General features: G+C 39.6%; 1 protein-coding gene across 1 annotated transcript in view; it reads right to left on the bottom strand.

Annotated features, from left to right (window-relative positions):
• The window catches only part of POU6F2 (POU class 6 homeobox 2), a 253,434-nt gene that overhangs the window by 82,963 nt on the left and 156,061 nt on the right, over window positions 1-14,410 (bottom strand). The gene's annotated exons all lie outside the window — the stretch shown is intronic.

Here is a 14,410-nt window from a genome sequence, read left to right as displayed (position 1 = left end):
ACCAGTCTTAGCTTACATCTGGAATATTTAGAGAGCTCCTTGTGGGCTTGTCTAGCACTTATGGAAATTGTTCATTAAAATTTCCAGCATCATCAAAATTTCTTGAACAGAAAAGACATACATATACACAGTAAGTTACAGGCTCATGGCCTTTCTTCGCTGTTACTTAGGATTGTTTCTTTGTCAAAGTTACCATGCGCATTGGGACAAGTATGAGGATAAGTTCTCTTTCTGGCCTGATGAACAGTAATCTATTTATATTCCAAGATGAAAAAGCAAAATCCCTCAAGCATTCATTGTTCTGCTGAATCAGGGCACTCACCAGCATGCGGAGACCCTGGTTGAAGAGTGTGAATCAGGTGCAGTGAAAGGCTTGAACCTGAGGCTGAGATACTGTTCCATGAGATGGTTTCACCAGATGGCACGAACAGACTGGCTTTTCAGTGAATCTGCAGTTTTCAACAAAAAACTAATGAAAAACAAGCCTTGAGTGGCCCAGCTGTTGGTTGGTTGCTAGTCCTTTTGCAGAGGAACAAGTTGTGGGACAATGAGGGTGGTTATCGCTCTGATGATAACAAAGCTTGGTTCTTGAGGTCAATCTCCTTTGCTCGGTGCTGGCCCATTGCACTGGCCTGTCCGACCTTCCTTCACAGGGCAGGAGTGGGAAGTGTGCTGATCTTTTCTTTCTACTTTGTGAGGAGTCTCCTCCTCAGACCATTACCCCTGTTGCCTTGATGCACCAAATCAACCACCGGGAAATTTAAAAACAGCCCCTAATGTTAATATTATATTCAACAGTGCGCAGCTTTCCAGTTTACTAGAAAAATGACAGATTCATCTTTTCTAAGCACCAGCTAGTATTTCTGAAGCCCATGGTGATTTCCAGGATAAGGATTAACTTCAAATATTTTGTTACAAATTTTTTCAAATAGGTTTTAAAAATCTTGATGGAAAAATTTATTGCACTATCATTTTTTCCACTGGAATTTAAACTTTTTGAAAAAGTGATGGGCATTTTGATTGTGTTTAGGAAGCCTCTCCCTCTGTAAGGTCCCAAAGAGTGTTTTGGCAGTACTGAAATTTCCAAGTTTTGGGCTCTTCATTTTGAATCCAGTTTCTCAAATAGCACAGGGTTGCATGTGCATACAGTAAAGAAAATTAAATCGGGCTTCACAGTTTAATTAATCCCTGTAAAACTTTGTCAGCTACCCTGTTTTTTCCATTTTCTTTTTCTGGTTTGGAGTCCAGTATTTGTTGAGATCATGGAATATCTGATTTTTGCCTAATCCTAGTAGTAAGACTTCTTCCTGTGAGAAATTACAAAACCAAATACAGCATGCCCAGAAAAAAATTCCTCAAATATCAGTATCTGTTGCTCAGATGAGGAGCAAGTCTTACCTGAAAATAAGGAAACTTATTTGGACAGTCCTGGAAAACAGAGCAGCATCTGGCTGGCCTTCAGACTTCCAAGCAAGGAGATAATCAGGACAGTGATCTTACTTTTTTATGATTTGGACTAAAGGATACTGTCAACCTAGAGAATCAGATTAAGACTTTCAAAACCACACACTGGAGATGTGGCTTTCATGTCCTTATTGATTCGCGAAGGTAAATGGAGATAACGTGTACAAGTGTTGAGCATTTTAAGGTCCTGTTTAAGTTAATGCTTTTCAAGGAGCATAAAGCCAGAGAGCTGGGAGATATTTCTACATTTCACTAGTTGGTTTGAGGTTTATTGGTAGGTTTTCCATATAAATGAACACTATGCAAGCCACAGTTACCATGAAATAGGTACACGGTATCTAGCACAAAATGGCAGTAATGACTTTTTTCATAAGTAATGGTGCCACCAAAGGCATCTCAGATGTATGTGCCAAGACTTCTAACAGCTATCCTCATTTTTATTTTGTGGATAATTGCTCTTTCTGTATGTGACTGCTGCTGGTTCTGCTGACTCCATTCCCCTTTTGACCTGCAGACCCCTCAGATAAATATCCCAGGGATATCCTCTTTGTGTTTCAAGACAGAGGGTAGTTTAATGACTTGTGAAAGTGTCTGTTTCAGCCTTTAAATAATTTACATATTACCATGTTTTCCTCAGTAAACTGTGGTAACATCCCTTCTAGAAACAATAGGTAAACCTGTCTTGTAACTTACACTTTATACAACACTAAGGCTAGAAAACAAAGAAAGGAATTATCACCTGCTCGACAGGATCAGCAATCTTTCAGGGGCACAGCCCTCCCTGCAGAAGAAAAGAATTAGGGTCTTTTGCTAACAGGCAACCTGGAATTTATTACTATGCTTCACTCAGGTATGTGTGAAAAACAAACAAACAAATATCAAAAGGCAGACTTCTCACCTGCCCACCTCTCAGGTAATTGGGCTGCTCTCAGGACTCCCAAGCAACAGCACATCCCAGGGCAAAGCACATGTGCAGTTGCCTTCAAAAGCCTTTTATTTTTCTTTTATTTGCTCACTTGGAGTCTGGAAACTTCCTAGGGATCAGACCTGGCACACGGACCATCAGTTGCATAGCTTTGATCTAAATGCACTTTACTGCCTCTTCTAGTTTCCTTCTTGCTGGACCACTGACTGATGGTCTACACACAGGGTTTTGTACTTTTCCTTCTGTTTTCCTTAGAGTGTTTTTACCAATGTGATCCTTAGTATCATTAAACGGGTGTAAATATGAATTGCTTAGAGGACTTATAAAGTACTTGTTATGAAGTTTCTTAATGATGATACATTAATAAGACTATCTGTGAAGTTACGCATTTAAGAGCTTGGTGACTCAGATAAACACAGGATGGTATGTGAATCTGGCTGGTTTGGTCTGAATTCTCGCATTTGCAAATTGTCAGTTTCCTGTGATATAACCCATAGATGTGCAAGATTTTTCTAAGAAATCCAGGGGTTGAAATTGGTATTTTTGCTCCTTTGAGGGCTAAGCAATAATTTCTACAGTTCACATCAATGGGAGTGACTCAACCCTTCTGAAAATTAGATCAATGCTTATTCAAGAGACTAGCATTAGACTTTTGCACAGTATTATTTAATTTGAATTTGTCTACACTCCCTTTGTCCAAAGACTAATAGAATACAATTACACTAGACTAGAAAAAAATTGATAATGTTGTAGGCAGCCTTGCATTCAAAAATCCCTATTGCCACTTTCCCCCAATAACTCTGTCAGTGACATACTATTGTATCTCTCAGTCATAATCAAGTGAGATGAAAATTATTCTGGAAAGTAAATGTATGAGGAAACAACAGGAGGTACATATCAACACAAAGAATGCAACGGCCCGCAGCGCACGAGCTAAAGCAAAGGTCTTCACTGCCTTACTATCATAACGATTGGGTTTAAACCTCTTTTCACAGATGTCAAAGGACATTTTAAATTAACTTCAACTACCGCATGACCAGGCTTGATTAAGAGATGGTTCTGCTGGACCTCAGCATGCCGAGTAATGCCAACCCTGGGAACAGTGTAACGGAAAGAAAATGGATGGGAATGAGAACACATTTGGTTCTTCCCTTCTAGCATTTCCTCATTCTCCTCAACTCTTGATGTAGCCAAATATCTTTATATCTACTTCTGAACAAAATTTAGGCCACAATATCATAACAGAAAGGTATATGATTAACATATTTAACCAGTGCAATACTTTTACACAGATTTGAAAGCACTGCCCAAGAAGATACAAACCTTCAACTAAATCAGTCCCCTACAACAAAATGGTGATTACATCGGGATAATTTCTGTATATACATAAGCTCTCCATAAACACTTTACTACACATTAGTTTCACGGCATGGATTTGATTTTGAGAAGCTTCCCTCTTTTTGAAAAATTAATGTTAATATTGTGGAAAAAAAAGAAACAGAAAAGTAAACACATATAAAGACCATTAAAATTCTGACTCTCCAGCCCCAGGAGTTGATCTTACGCATTTGTAGTTACGTGTTAGCAACTCTCAGCTGTTTTCCATTGCCTACAGATTCCTGACATAGCTACAGGTTAAGACTGAGTTCTAAAGCTGTTTCTCTTACTAGTGAGTGCTTGCTTTTCAACATTTTAAAGTGAAGATGTGAACAAACCTTTGAAAAGTGACTGAATATTTCAATGCCAATATATTTTGCATGTAAAATATAAAAATCTCTGTGTGTTGCATTTGAAATCTGATAAATATTTATTATCAATGCTGTTTGCTTTTAATCTGTTCAGGATATCATTCCTCCAGCTCTTTAGTACTTAAACAAAAATGGCATTTACATTACAATATTGCTTGCCAACAATCTCATTTTCTGGTTTAGTCAGCAGCCTTCATGCTTGATTAGTCTTTAATTATACAAATACCTACATATTAAAAAAGTTTTCTTTTTTCCATACTTTGAGCATGTAATTATTTTTTCTTGCATGCAATAACCTTTAATTTTAGGATTAAGCAACTGATTCTCTTTAGTATGGATGGATTTTTTCAAGTGTTAAAGCAAATTTGGTTATTGTAATACGAGTAGGAAAATTAACTTTAGGAAAACCTTTCATTAGTGCATTTGACAGCACACTGAGCAGCTGACAGAAACTTCAAAATATTCAATATACTTGAAAACAATATGGATACCAATTCTGTGTCCTCTGAAGTCAACAGCAATACTACTATGAATTCAGCAGGGGAGTGACTGGGGCTATGTGATTCCTGTTTTGAGTATTTCTTGTTTTTGTAGTATTAGTGTTACAGCAGTACCTAGAAGCCCAATGCAAGATCAAGGCCTCATTGCATTACATCCCAAAAATGTAAAAGTTTGCAATCAAAAGAGATCAAACGATGGGGGACGATAGAGTTGAAAGGAACAGAGAGGTGAAGTGATTGCCGGACGGTGACAGAGCTGGGACGGCAGTCTGGTGCTCCTTACTCCAACAACCCATTTACTACAGCACTTTGCTTCCTGATGCCAATCATTTTTCAAAAGTGAATTAAGTAAGCAAAGGCATAACTTGATAATGGGATTAGAGCTAAATATGCAGATTGTATGTGGCAGTAAAAGAACTCCCTCCCCTGTAGTTTTCACTCATGAGAGCATGGACTGCCAAGTTTGGGTCTACAGGACTGACATCTGTTATCTCTATACCTGCTTGTACATTTGAAGTACCAGTGATTTCCCCCTAGACATGCTTTTTGAATGTCTATGGGGAAAACATCAAGGATTTTTAGAATGGCTTGGTTTTCTCAGGTTTTGTTTATTTTTATATTTGTTTTACATGAACTGAAAATTCTGTCAGACACATTTTGATTGCATGGAGAACATATTTCATAGAAGACAGTTTTTTTAAAAAAGGAAGCTGTAATTCTGTAAAGTTGGGGAGGGAGAAGTGGGGGGAACCTTCCGAATGGCATATTGAGCTTGCTCCTGTCTCTGAGCTCTGAGAAACCTCCTGCCAACTTCCCTAGTAGTAGTGTTAGGTGTCGTTATAAAGTGAAAAGCTGCAGACAGAGGTAGGATGGAAACGTCCATAGCATCTTATTCCAGGGTAGTGATCACTGATACAATTACAGCCTTTCACAATGCCAATCCTTATGGGGTTTTGTGTGTCTCTCTCCCAGTGGAAAAGGTCAGCAGGAATAAAGGCACTGTGAATAACAAATACGTTTTTTTTCTTGCCAGTTATCCTATGAGTATTTTCCTTTTCATCCCTAAAATCAGGCCCTGTCCCTGAGAAATTCTACACCCTCAGATGAATCCTGGGAATAAGATTGATTTCTCTTTACTTGCCCCTTCCTGGACTTCAATACCAGTATAGCCTTAGCCCCCACCTCCTCCCCCACTGCCCTGTAGCACATGGGGCACCCACGTTAGCAGCTCTGCTTGGCAAGACACTTAGCTGTCAAGTGGCCCCCACCTGCAGGGGAAAGGTGAAGAGGAGATCAGTCCTCTGCCACCTCCTCTCCTGTCCCAGCTGAAGCCACCAGTCCACTAGGATAGCACTGCTCAAACTGGGAAGAGAGCAAGAAGAGTCAGAGACAGCACTCCAGCTGGGTTTGGCTCTCCAGCAGGTTGAAAATGGGATTATAGGGTTACTATGGTGAAAATCATAAGACCAGTAGCAACTATTAATTTTTGTATCATTTGTTATCACATTCATTCAGTATCATCTTCTGATACCAATTTATTGGCCATCACTACTACAGAATACCACTCTGGATTGTGACTGGGCCCATATTTTAAGGTTTTCTTTATAACATCTGTATTTTTGCTAAGAACCTAGGATCCTCGCAGGTCTGACTGCTTCCTTGATTTTTTTACAAGCATGTAAGTGTTTCTTAACAGGTATACAACGATATTGCAGGAGAGATTGCTGCCTTAAAGAATCTCAGCTCCTTTAAGAACCAGAATGCACCATCATCATTCCTTTAGGAAAAGGATAATCCTAGCAATATATGATGTGCTATTTTCATACATCAGTTCTTCTCTTTTGGAAACTCAGCTTTGCTTTCCAATCTCTTTCACAAACATAACCTAGCTTGGTTCTCCAACTGGAATCCTCACAGGAGATTTGGTCATGTCTAAGCTATCAGAAACAAGTCAAATTCCTGTCCTGCAGGAAATTCTCCTGATTTAAGATGCAATTTCTGATGCAAATGCAGTTGAAAAATCGAATATTGAAATGTTTCAGCAAACAAAAACTTGCATTTGAAAGTGATGAAGTATTTCAGCAGGTTTCAAATCATCACCATGAATTAAAATGTTTTCAGTTTCTTCTGACAAATCACTATTTTTTAGGCTATTAAATGTAACAATTTGTTTATATACAGCTTAGGGTGATTGTAAACAAAAGCTACCCTCAGTTCTTTCCATTTCCCAGGCTTAAAATAGAAAACTAAAATGAAATTTTGGGCAGGAGAGAAACCAACTCTGTGGAATTACATCATTGTTGGAAAATAAAAATTCACTTAGAAAAATTCCTGATCCGTTTAAGGTACTAAAGTATCAAAATAAAAATTGCATATATTTCAAAGGTAAGATATCACACACCCCCACCTCACCCCCCAGCCCCGAGACTCAGTGCTCACCTACTTTCTTGTTCTCTTTCCTTTACTTCATTTCTTTTCTCAGCTGGTGGCAAATATTTTCATTTCTTGACTTTGCCCTGGATCAGCAGCAAAAAATACAGTGGTGCTACAAGATGGGTTGTCCTGAAAATCTTCCAAACCTTGCTGGTAGAACAAATACTAGGGACCTTGCAGAAGACTTCTCTTCTAGATGGTGGGGCCCCTTAAGACCCACAACCTATCTCCTTTTAACAGGGATTCAACCAGTGATTTGTACATTTATTTTTTTTAAAAAAGGTTATAGTAGATTGTAGTATACTACAAGTACATAATTTAAAAGTAAGTTTTAGGATTATCACATCTATAAGGTTATCAGGTCCGATTGTTGATCTCCTACCTGCTAGAACATGCCTTTTCATGTCCTGCTACATACCCCTTTGCTTAAATGATCCTAATTTTCTCATATACTAACCCACTAGGAGATCTTAGAAACACATATTTTCTGACTTGTGCCTGAGGTGCTCTGACTTTTTAATTTTCTGATTTCCACATAATTAATTGTTGGTTATTTCAAACAAAAATAGAAGGTTGGTGGAGAAAGGGGAAAAATGAAACAAGAAGGATTTGGAAAGCTCATGTTCCAATGCGACCCCTTGGATAAAAGGATATATTTTTTTCTTTTGCCTAATTTGTTTCTAGTTGCAGCACTGAGGTCAGAATAAGCCAAGAGAATGAATGGAATAAACGTCCTGATGGGCTGCCCGAAGCTGCCTGGTGTTACGGATCAGCGTAAAACCAGCTCTCTTTCCTCTGCCTGGGCCGATGTAACTCACTGGAGTGGCAAATTACATCAGACCTACAGCTGTAACCCGACATTATGATTAATTTGATCAGTAATTTCTCCTGTTTTTCATTTTAATCGGTGTGACTATTCTGCTGTGGCAGGTCTTTCAGATCTAATTAAGATAAATTTCAGAGTAAAAGACTTGGCAGAATTTTCGAGTCAAATCCGAGCGTCAAGTGTGAAGACCTGCAGCACCAGTCAATCAATTTCCAGTAAAGACGGCAGGCTGCAACTAAGCAATCAACCCATTAACACTTAAGCAAATTTCATAATCTCCAGGCCTGTGCTTAGTCACTTTCTCAAAACATTCTAGCTACCAATAAAAAAAAGAAAGTATTATTATTTTTTAAACACCTGCCCTAAACTGCATCTGCTAAAAACATCCACAAGTAGACAATTTAATAGATCTCAGCAATACTGCTGAAGAAAAAAAGGCTTAATTTTAAACTTTAAAAAACAGTCTGGAGGTTTTTTTTGGGTTTTTTTTTTTTTTTAGGCAGTACCTAGAAGCTGAGCAACCTCTTTTAGGTGCTTATTTGTACAAGGATCCTTGAATGATATATCATCAGGGCTATAGCACTGTCAGAGTATTGCTCCTCAGTCAGATCCAACAAGCCCACTAGGTTCTCTGTGTTCAATTGGTCCACTTGCTTCCGAGCAGAAGCATTTTTTTTTCCTCACAAAACTAGAAACCTGTGATGGGTTGCAATTTTTTTAATTTTTTAAATTTGCTTTATTACTAAGAGTTGAGGGGTATGAAAAATAGGGAAAAATAAAGCTTTGCTTAGGGATACTCTCTACTTCCCTGAAAATTTTTGGAAATTTGAGTGAAAAGAGAAATTAAGATAAATGAATGCTAGCAAAACAGATCCACTGGATTTAAAAGAGTATCTGAGGGGCTGTGTCAATTTTTTTTCTGGCCCTAAGACTCTCAGAGGTTCTCCTCTCTGCCTAAAGAGGTTTTGGAAACAGAAGACCTTATGGGATATGGATCCTTTCCCAAATTTGTCCTGGGAGCGTACTATTTGTTTATTTCCCCATTTATTAAATACTTCAGTTGCTTTAGGGAGTTTATTAAATGCTCCCATTTCAGAAGCCAGAGCTCGCCAGGCAAACAGCTCCACTTTCCTCTCCTTCAGAGAATTCTCTAGCAAGTGTTTTCCTATATTAGCCTCAGCTTCTGCCCCTTGGGTGCTAATAATGCCAGTTGTTTTGCTCGAAGATTAATTTCCTTTGCTTTAAATGTGAGTCAGACACCAGTACTCCTTGAGCTTCTGAAAATAGCAACACCTGCAGAGTGTATTTGGATGGACCAGGCAGCCAGTGCTCCAACCGAGAGAAGGTTTCCTCAGGGAATGAAGAGACTTGCTTATAAAGTCTCTTTGAGAACCCTTAAACATCCCTTTGCTCTGTTTAAATGCAGTCAGTATTCAACAGCTTTGCAGCATGAAGCCCCGATGCCTCAAAGACCCAAAAAAGCAGTGAGGTGCCGGGGGAAGGAAGACAGCCCAGGAGGAGATGGGAAACCCTACCCAGTCCTGTGGATGGGTGTAGTCTTACATATAAATCAAACCAGCCTTTCTGTGGAAATGATGCCCATGTATCTCTAGGTAGATATGAAGAGCAGCAGCCCTCAAACAAGCTAGCTGTGCCAGGAAACCAGGCTGCACGTCTCTGCACTGTGCACCAGGGCCAGGGAGCATGGTACAGCACGGTGCAGAGGCACCTGAGTGTCCAGCTAGGGCGCATGCTGACACATCGGAGTGCTCTATCCAGTGGCAGAGCCAGAAGGGATGAGGAGGATCGTGGACGTGCCCAGAAGAGGCAAGAGGAGAAGAAGAAAGGAGGCCCTGGATGCGCTGAAACTCAAAGCCAAGAATTTCTCAAGCAAGGTGCATGTTGGTGTGGTTCACAGAACGACTGCAGTGGCAAAAGGAAGGGCATAAATACAAAAGGAGGGGACCTGAATCACAACAGCATTTGCAATGGGTCACAAGCATGTGTGTGTGCGGTACTTCAGTACGACCATGACTTTCTAGCTGGTGGAAATGTCTACACAAGTACCTGCCTCTTCCACTCATGAAATCACCTTTATCAACCCACATAAATCACTAGGACTGTAAGAATACTCAGCAATCCAAAACTGTCAGTAAAACAAGATTTTTAAATCTTTGTGGACATGTTTGAAATAAGCAGGGGATGAAATATGCAAAATATTCTCAACAGTTCTCCAAGCTCAACTCAATTTAGCTGAGTACAGGGCAGTTTCCATGCTACTAGTTCAGAGCTGAGACCTAGGTCTTGCTAGTACCTCCTGGAAATCCACTAAGGATCGGTACTTCAGGCTCACTCTAAGGAGGTCATGGACATAGACCTTCCTGAATAAATAAATGCTGTATGTGTCTGTATCATCTGTTGCCTTGTGATGTGCAATATCTCACTCCTTACTGATAGCAAAACTAGGAAATTTTGGAAACTGGATTCAAAGCAGTGCATTTTCTCACCATTTATAAGATATTTCTTTGTCAAACTGATTACCAGGTGACTTGGGAACAGATTCAGACAGTCATGCATAGCACAGTATCATATGCAGGAAGAAGGCTAGATAATTTTAGCCAAGCAAACAAACAAAAACCTGAGTGGGATTAATCGTGTCATAATCTTGGCCAAGTTTTCTCGATCTCAGGATTAAATAAGCATGAGAAAAATACAAGCGTGTCTTGGATGTGAGCACAGCCCATGACTATAGTCCTTGCAAACTTATCCCAGCTGCCTTCCTCAAACCAGCAGAGACTTGGTTCTGTATCATGAATATATGTAAATGTATCAAAGTGTCAGTAAACACTGAGGTTTCTTTGAAGCAGGTTTTTCCTTAATGAGAAGCTAACCAGTGAATGAGGCTGGGAGGGAAGGGGCAGTTAGGTTTTTGTGACTGCTGGAGCCTCAGGCATCTGTGTACATATTCTTCCTCATTTACAGCTGAGTGTTTCAGCCTTTCTGCTTTTCTTTTGTCCTTTGTTATAAAAGTGTTGAGGTTCCAAATACATTATTTAAGATTAGTATGAAAATTTAATCTGAAGGAAGTTCTGTTTGCTGTCCTAGAGTTTGCTATTACTTGCAAGATTGTTCTGCCATTGACATCTCCTCACTTCCTTTCTTCCCTCTTTTTATTATGATTTTTTTCCCACTCATCATCTTCCATCAGCTGCAGTTACTGTAGGAAGGTTTCTATGACAAAGAGATGCTTTAGGAAAGAGTTCTGAAAGTGGTCAGAATAATTTTATGGTGGGGCAGTCCCTGGGTGATTTCCTATTTGTCTGTTCCTATTCGCACACGAACAGAACAGTAAAAATCATTGGGAAATCTATTCCTATACCGCCGCTCTCCCTTTGTAGATCTGGCTATGGGTACGTTCATCTTACCCACACTGCTGAAACATACGGTGAGTGTCAGCACCAGAAGCCAACCTCCATTTGGAGCCAGTTAAATATATGTTGCTGATACAAAGCGTGTTATTCTGGTAGTCAGACAGAATAATTGGCTACTTAGTACTTGGTTCATCTGATTTTATACAGCATGTAATCAAGAACTTATGGCTCCAGAAATTTAATTGAATGGAAACTCTGTAAGAGGTGCTAACTCTGCTTTGAAGTTGCAACACGCTGACCATTCAAGAACCTGTACAGTTTGCCATGTAAAAACATTAAACAGTCACAGGAGAAGCATTCTGGAAGAAGTGTACTTTCCCAGAAGTAAAGGTTTCTGAGTCCTCAGTTTACAACATGAGATAGGTTGTCTTTCACCTCTGGATTCCTTTGTCTCAATCAATTAAGACAATGAAAGTAAAAATAAGACTATGATTATCTATATGAGGAATTTCACCATTTTGATACGAAGGGATGAAAGTCTTCAGTCATCTGCCTGACCCAGCACCTCCTGAAATACAGCTTTGCTTTGGAAAATTCTCCTCTGGCTGTCTGTCTTTTGCAAATCAGTGGTGACCCCGGTTGTCACCACTGTAACAACCAAAAGCAGTGGTTTGCTTTTGCCAGCGTAAAACTGGAGCATTGTCACTAATGACGGCACAGAATCCAGGCCCTGGAACCTAAAGTGAGGTTTTTCATCTTTCTATACAATCATTAAAAGACTTCCTAAAAATAATAGTTTTCTAACTACAATCCAGTCCACTGAACTGAGTAAAGAATAGTGATAAAATTAGAGCAGAGTATCATAGAACAATCTGACAGGAATCATTCTGAGACTTTTAGCTGGTGTACGCTGCACCGGTATTATTAATTTCTGATCAGCTAGCAAAAGTACCTCACCCAGGTATACCTAAGCAAGTCACTTTCATTTCATTTGCCTTCTGAAGGACATGACAGCATCTGTACGTTTTGAGATGTAATTGCTGTTATCCTTCAGAGTTTTGTGAAACAAACACAATCATCCTCCTGAATTACTGACTTTCCATGACAATTTTTTGAGCTTGCATTGTTCTAAACTAATATCTTTCAGACAGATCCTGAATAATGTAAGAGGATAAAGCCCACATGAAAAAATCAAGAATTCAGAAATGAAATTTAAGCTGTCAAACTTTAACTTAGTTGATCTTTATTCCCTTAATATTCTTCAAACAAAACCCATTTTATTCTAGTTCATAAAGAACATTACCTTAGAGGCCATAATACCTCTGATTTTTTTTTCTAGGTCGATTTTTAAGTTAAAGCAGTAGACATTAAAAAAATCCACAGTCTAAGCAGCTATTATGAACTGGGTATGTGAACTGCTGCCAAATGTGTGCTCCCTCCTTTTTTTTTATTTTATTTTAATGTTTGTGCAGAAGAAAACAATTTCAGATCCATTCCTCAGGTTAGATGTACATGGGTGAAATAGCTTTTCTCTGCAGGATTTAGAATGGAAAGGCAAATTTCATGGAGGAGATCTTACCACTGCTCTGCTTTAGAGAAGTACCCAGACACATCCTTCAACCATCTACAAAGTGCAACAGTGGTTCTGCTGGAAACTTTTCTGGGTCACCTGTTTGCATATTAAGGAGTCTCACCATCCTCAGCAATATGACAGAGTATTTTCAAGTTCTTAAGTATTTCTTAGGGAAACTTGAGAAGCATTACACTTGCTTTAGAAATGCTGTAGAAATGGCTAGAAGGCCAAACTAATGGCCCTACAAACATTGCTAAGGTGAGGCCTGAAGTTCTGTGCTGAATTCTGGCTTCTCTTTTCAATGTCAGCACATGGCGCATCTGCATCTGTGAACAAACTTTGGGTTTTCATGGCTGTTTAAATGGTGAGGATCAGAGAGGAAAGAATATTAAAAATATTTATACCCAAATTTATTAGTAACTCTTTAATGCTGAGCCAGAGCTGACAGCTAATGACTTCTAATTCCTTGGCTGTTGTTCTGAACATGTCCAGGCATGCAGCTGGCACAGCAGCACTGGCTGCACTCAGCCTGGTGGGAATGCCAGACCTCTCATGCTGGTGTCTTTCATTAACTGTAATCCCAGTTCCTAAAACGTTTTGGGGCAGCATTTGAACTAAAACCACCTCAGAGTACTTGGTCGTCTCCTTCCACTTCTGTTGGGTCTGCCCCATCCAGACTGCCCTCCGAAGGGTAGCTGTGGGGATGAGCGTGCTGAAGACAGCGACGGGCCAAGGTATCTCCATGAAAACATGGGCACTGGTACCTCCTATGCAAGGTTTTACTTTTGTTGTACTTCTGCAAGTGAGGTGGGACCCTGGGAAGCTAACAGTGGAAAGTGATTCTACTAGCCTGTACCTGCAGGTCACAGATGAGGCTGGAACCACTCAAGTTCATTTGAGATTCACACTGGAACCAGAGGCTGTACAATAGCTGAGACTTCTGATTCAGTGTTAGTACAAGCCTCTTGAGGTATGTTCAATGAGATAATTCCCCTTCTTCCCTACCCCAACGTTAATTTATGTGTGCATTTGCTTTGTTTGGAAAACTGAATGCCTTCTGAAGCACAGTGTTTAGCAGGCAGTTTTAGCAACACATAGTGTATACAGTTAGTGTGCAAACATTACAGCTGCACCAAGACAAAAAAAAGCTCCTCTGGAAATATTCCTGTCTCTGTATGCCAATAATCTGCATACTAAAGAGCCCCAGAGCACTCACTAGCATGATAGACTGGGCATTAAGTGGTGCCTAAGTAGCCCTTAAGACAATACACAGAAGAAGCTCTAGAAACATTATACTTTACTGTAAGAAAAAGCCCAGGAACCAAGATGCATCTCTTGTGGACTTTTAAGTCTATTATCTAAACCATTAAAAAATCAGATTTGATGCAATTTAGTTGAAGCTTAGATTAATGCAGGTTTAACTGGTTGACCACATGGCAAACACAGCTTCTTGTAAACCAATTCCCTTAATTGTTTGGAAGCGGATTTTTTAATTATTAAGCTAATGCAGTTTAATGTCTGCAGGAAATGGAGCCGAATCCATCAGTGCAGATAACACCTTTAAAGTGGG

Source organism: Falco biarmicus, chromosome 4, assembly GCF_023638135.1.
Source record: "Falco biarmicus isolate bFalBia1 chromosome 4, bFalBia1.pri, whole genome shotgun sequence".
Classification (NCBI taxonomy): domain Eukaryota; kingdom Metazoa; phylum Chordata; class Aves; order Falconiformes; family Falconidae; genus Falco; species Falco biarmicus.
Note: the sequence above shows the minus strand (reverse complement) of the source record. Positions and strands in the feature narration are given on the sequence as shown.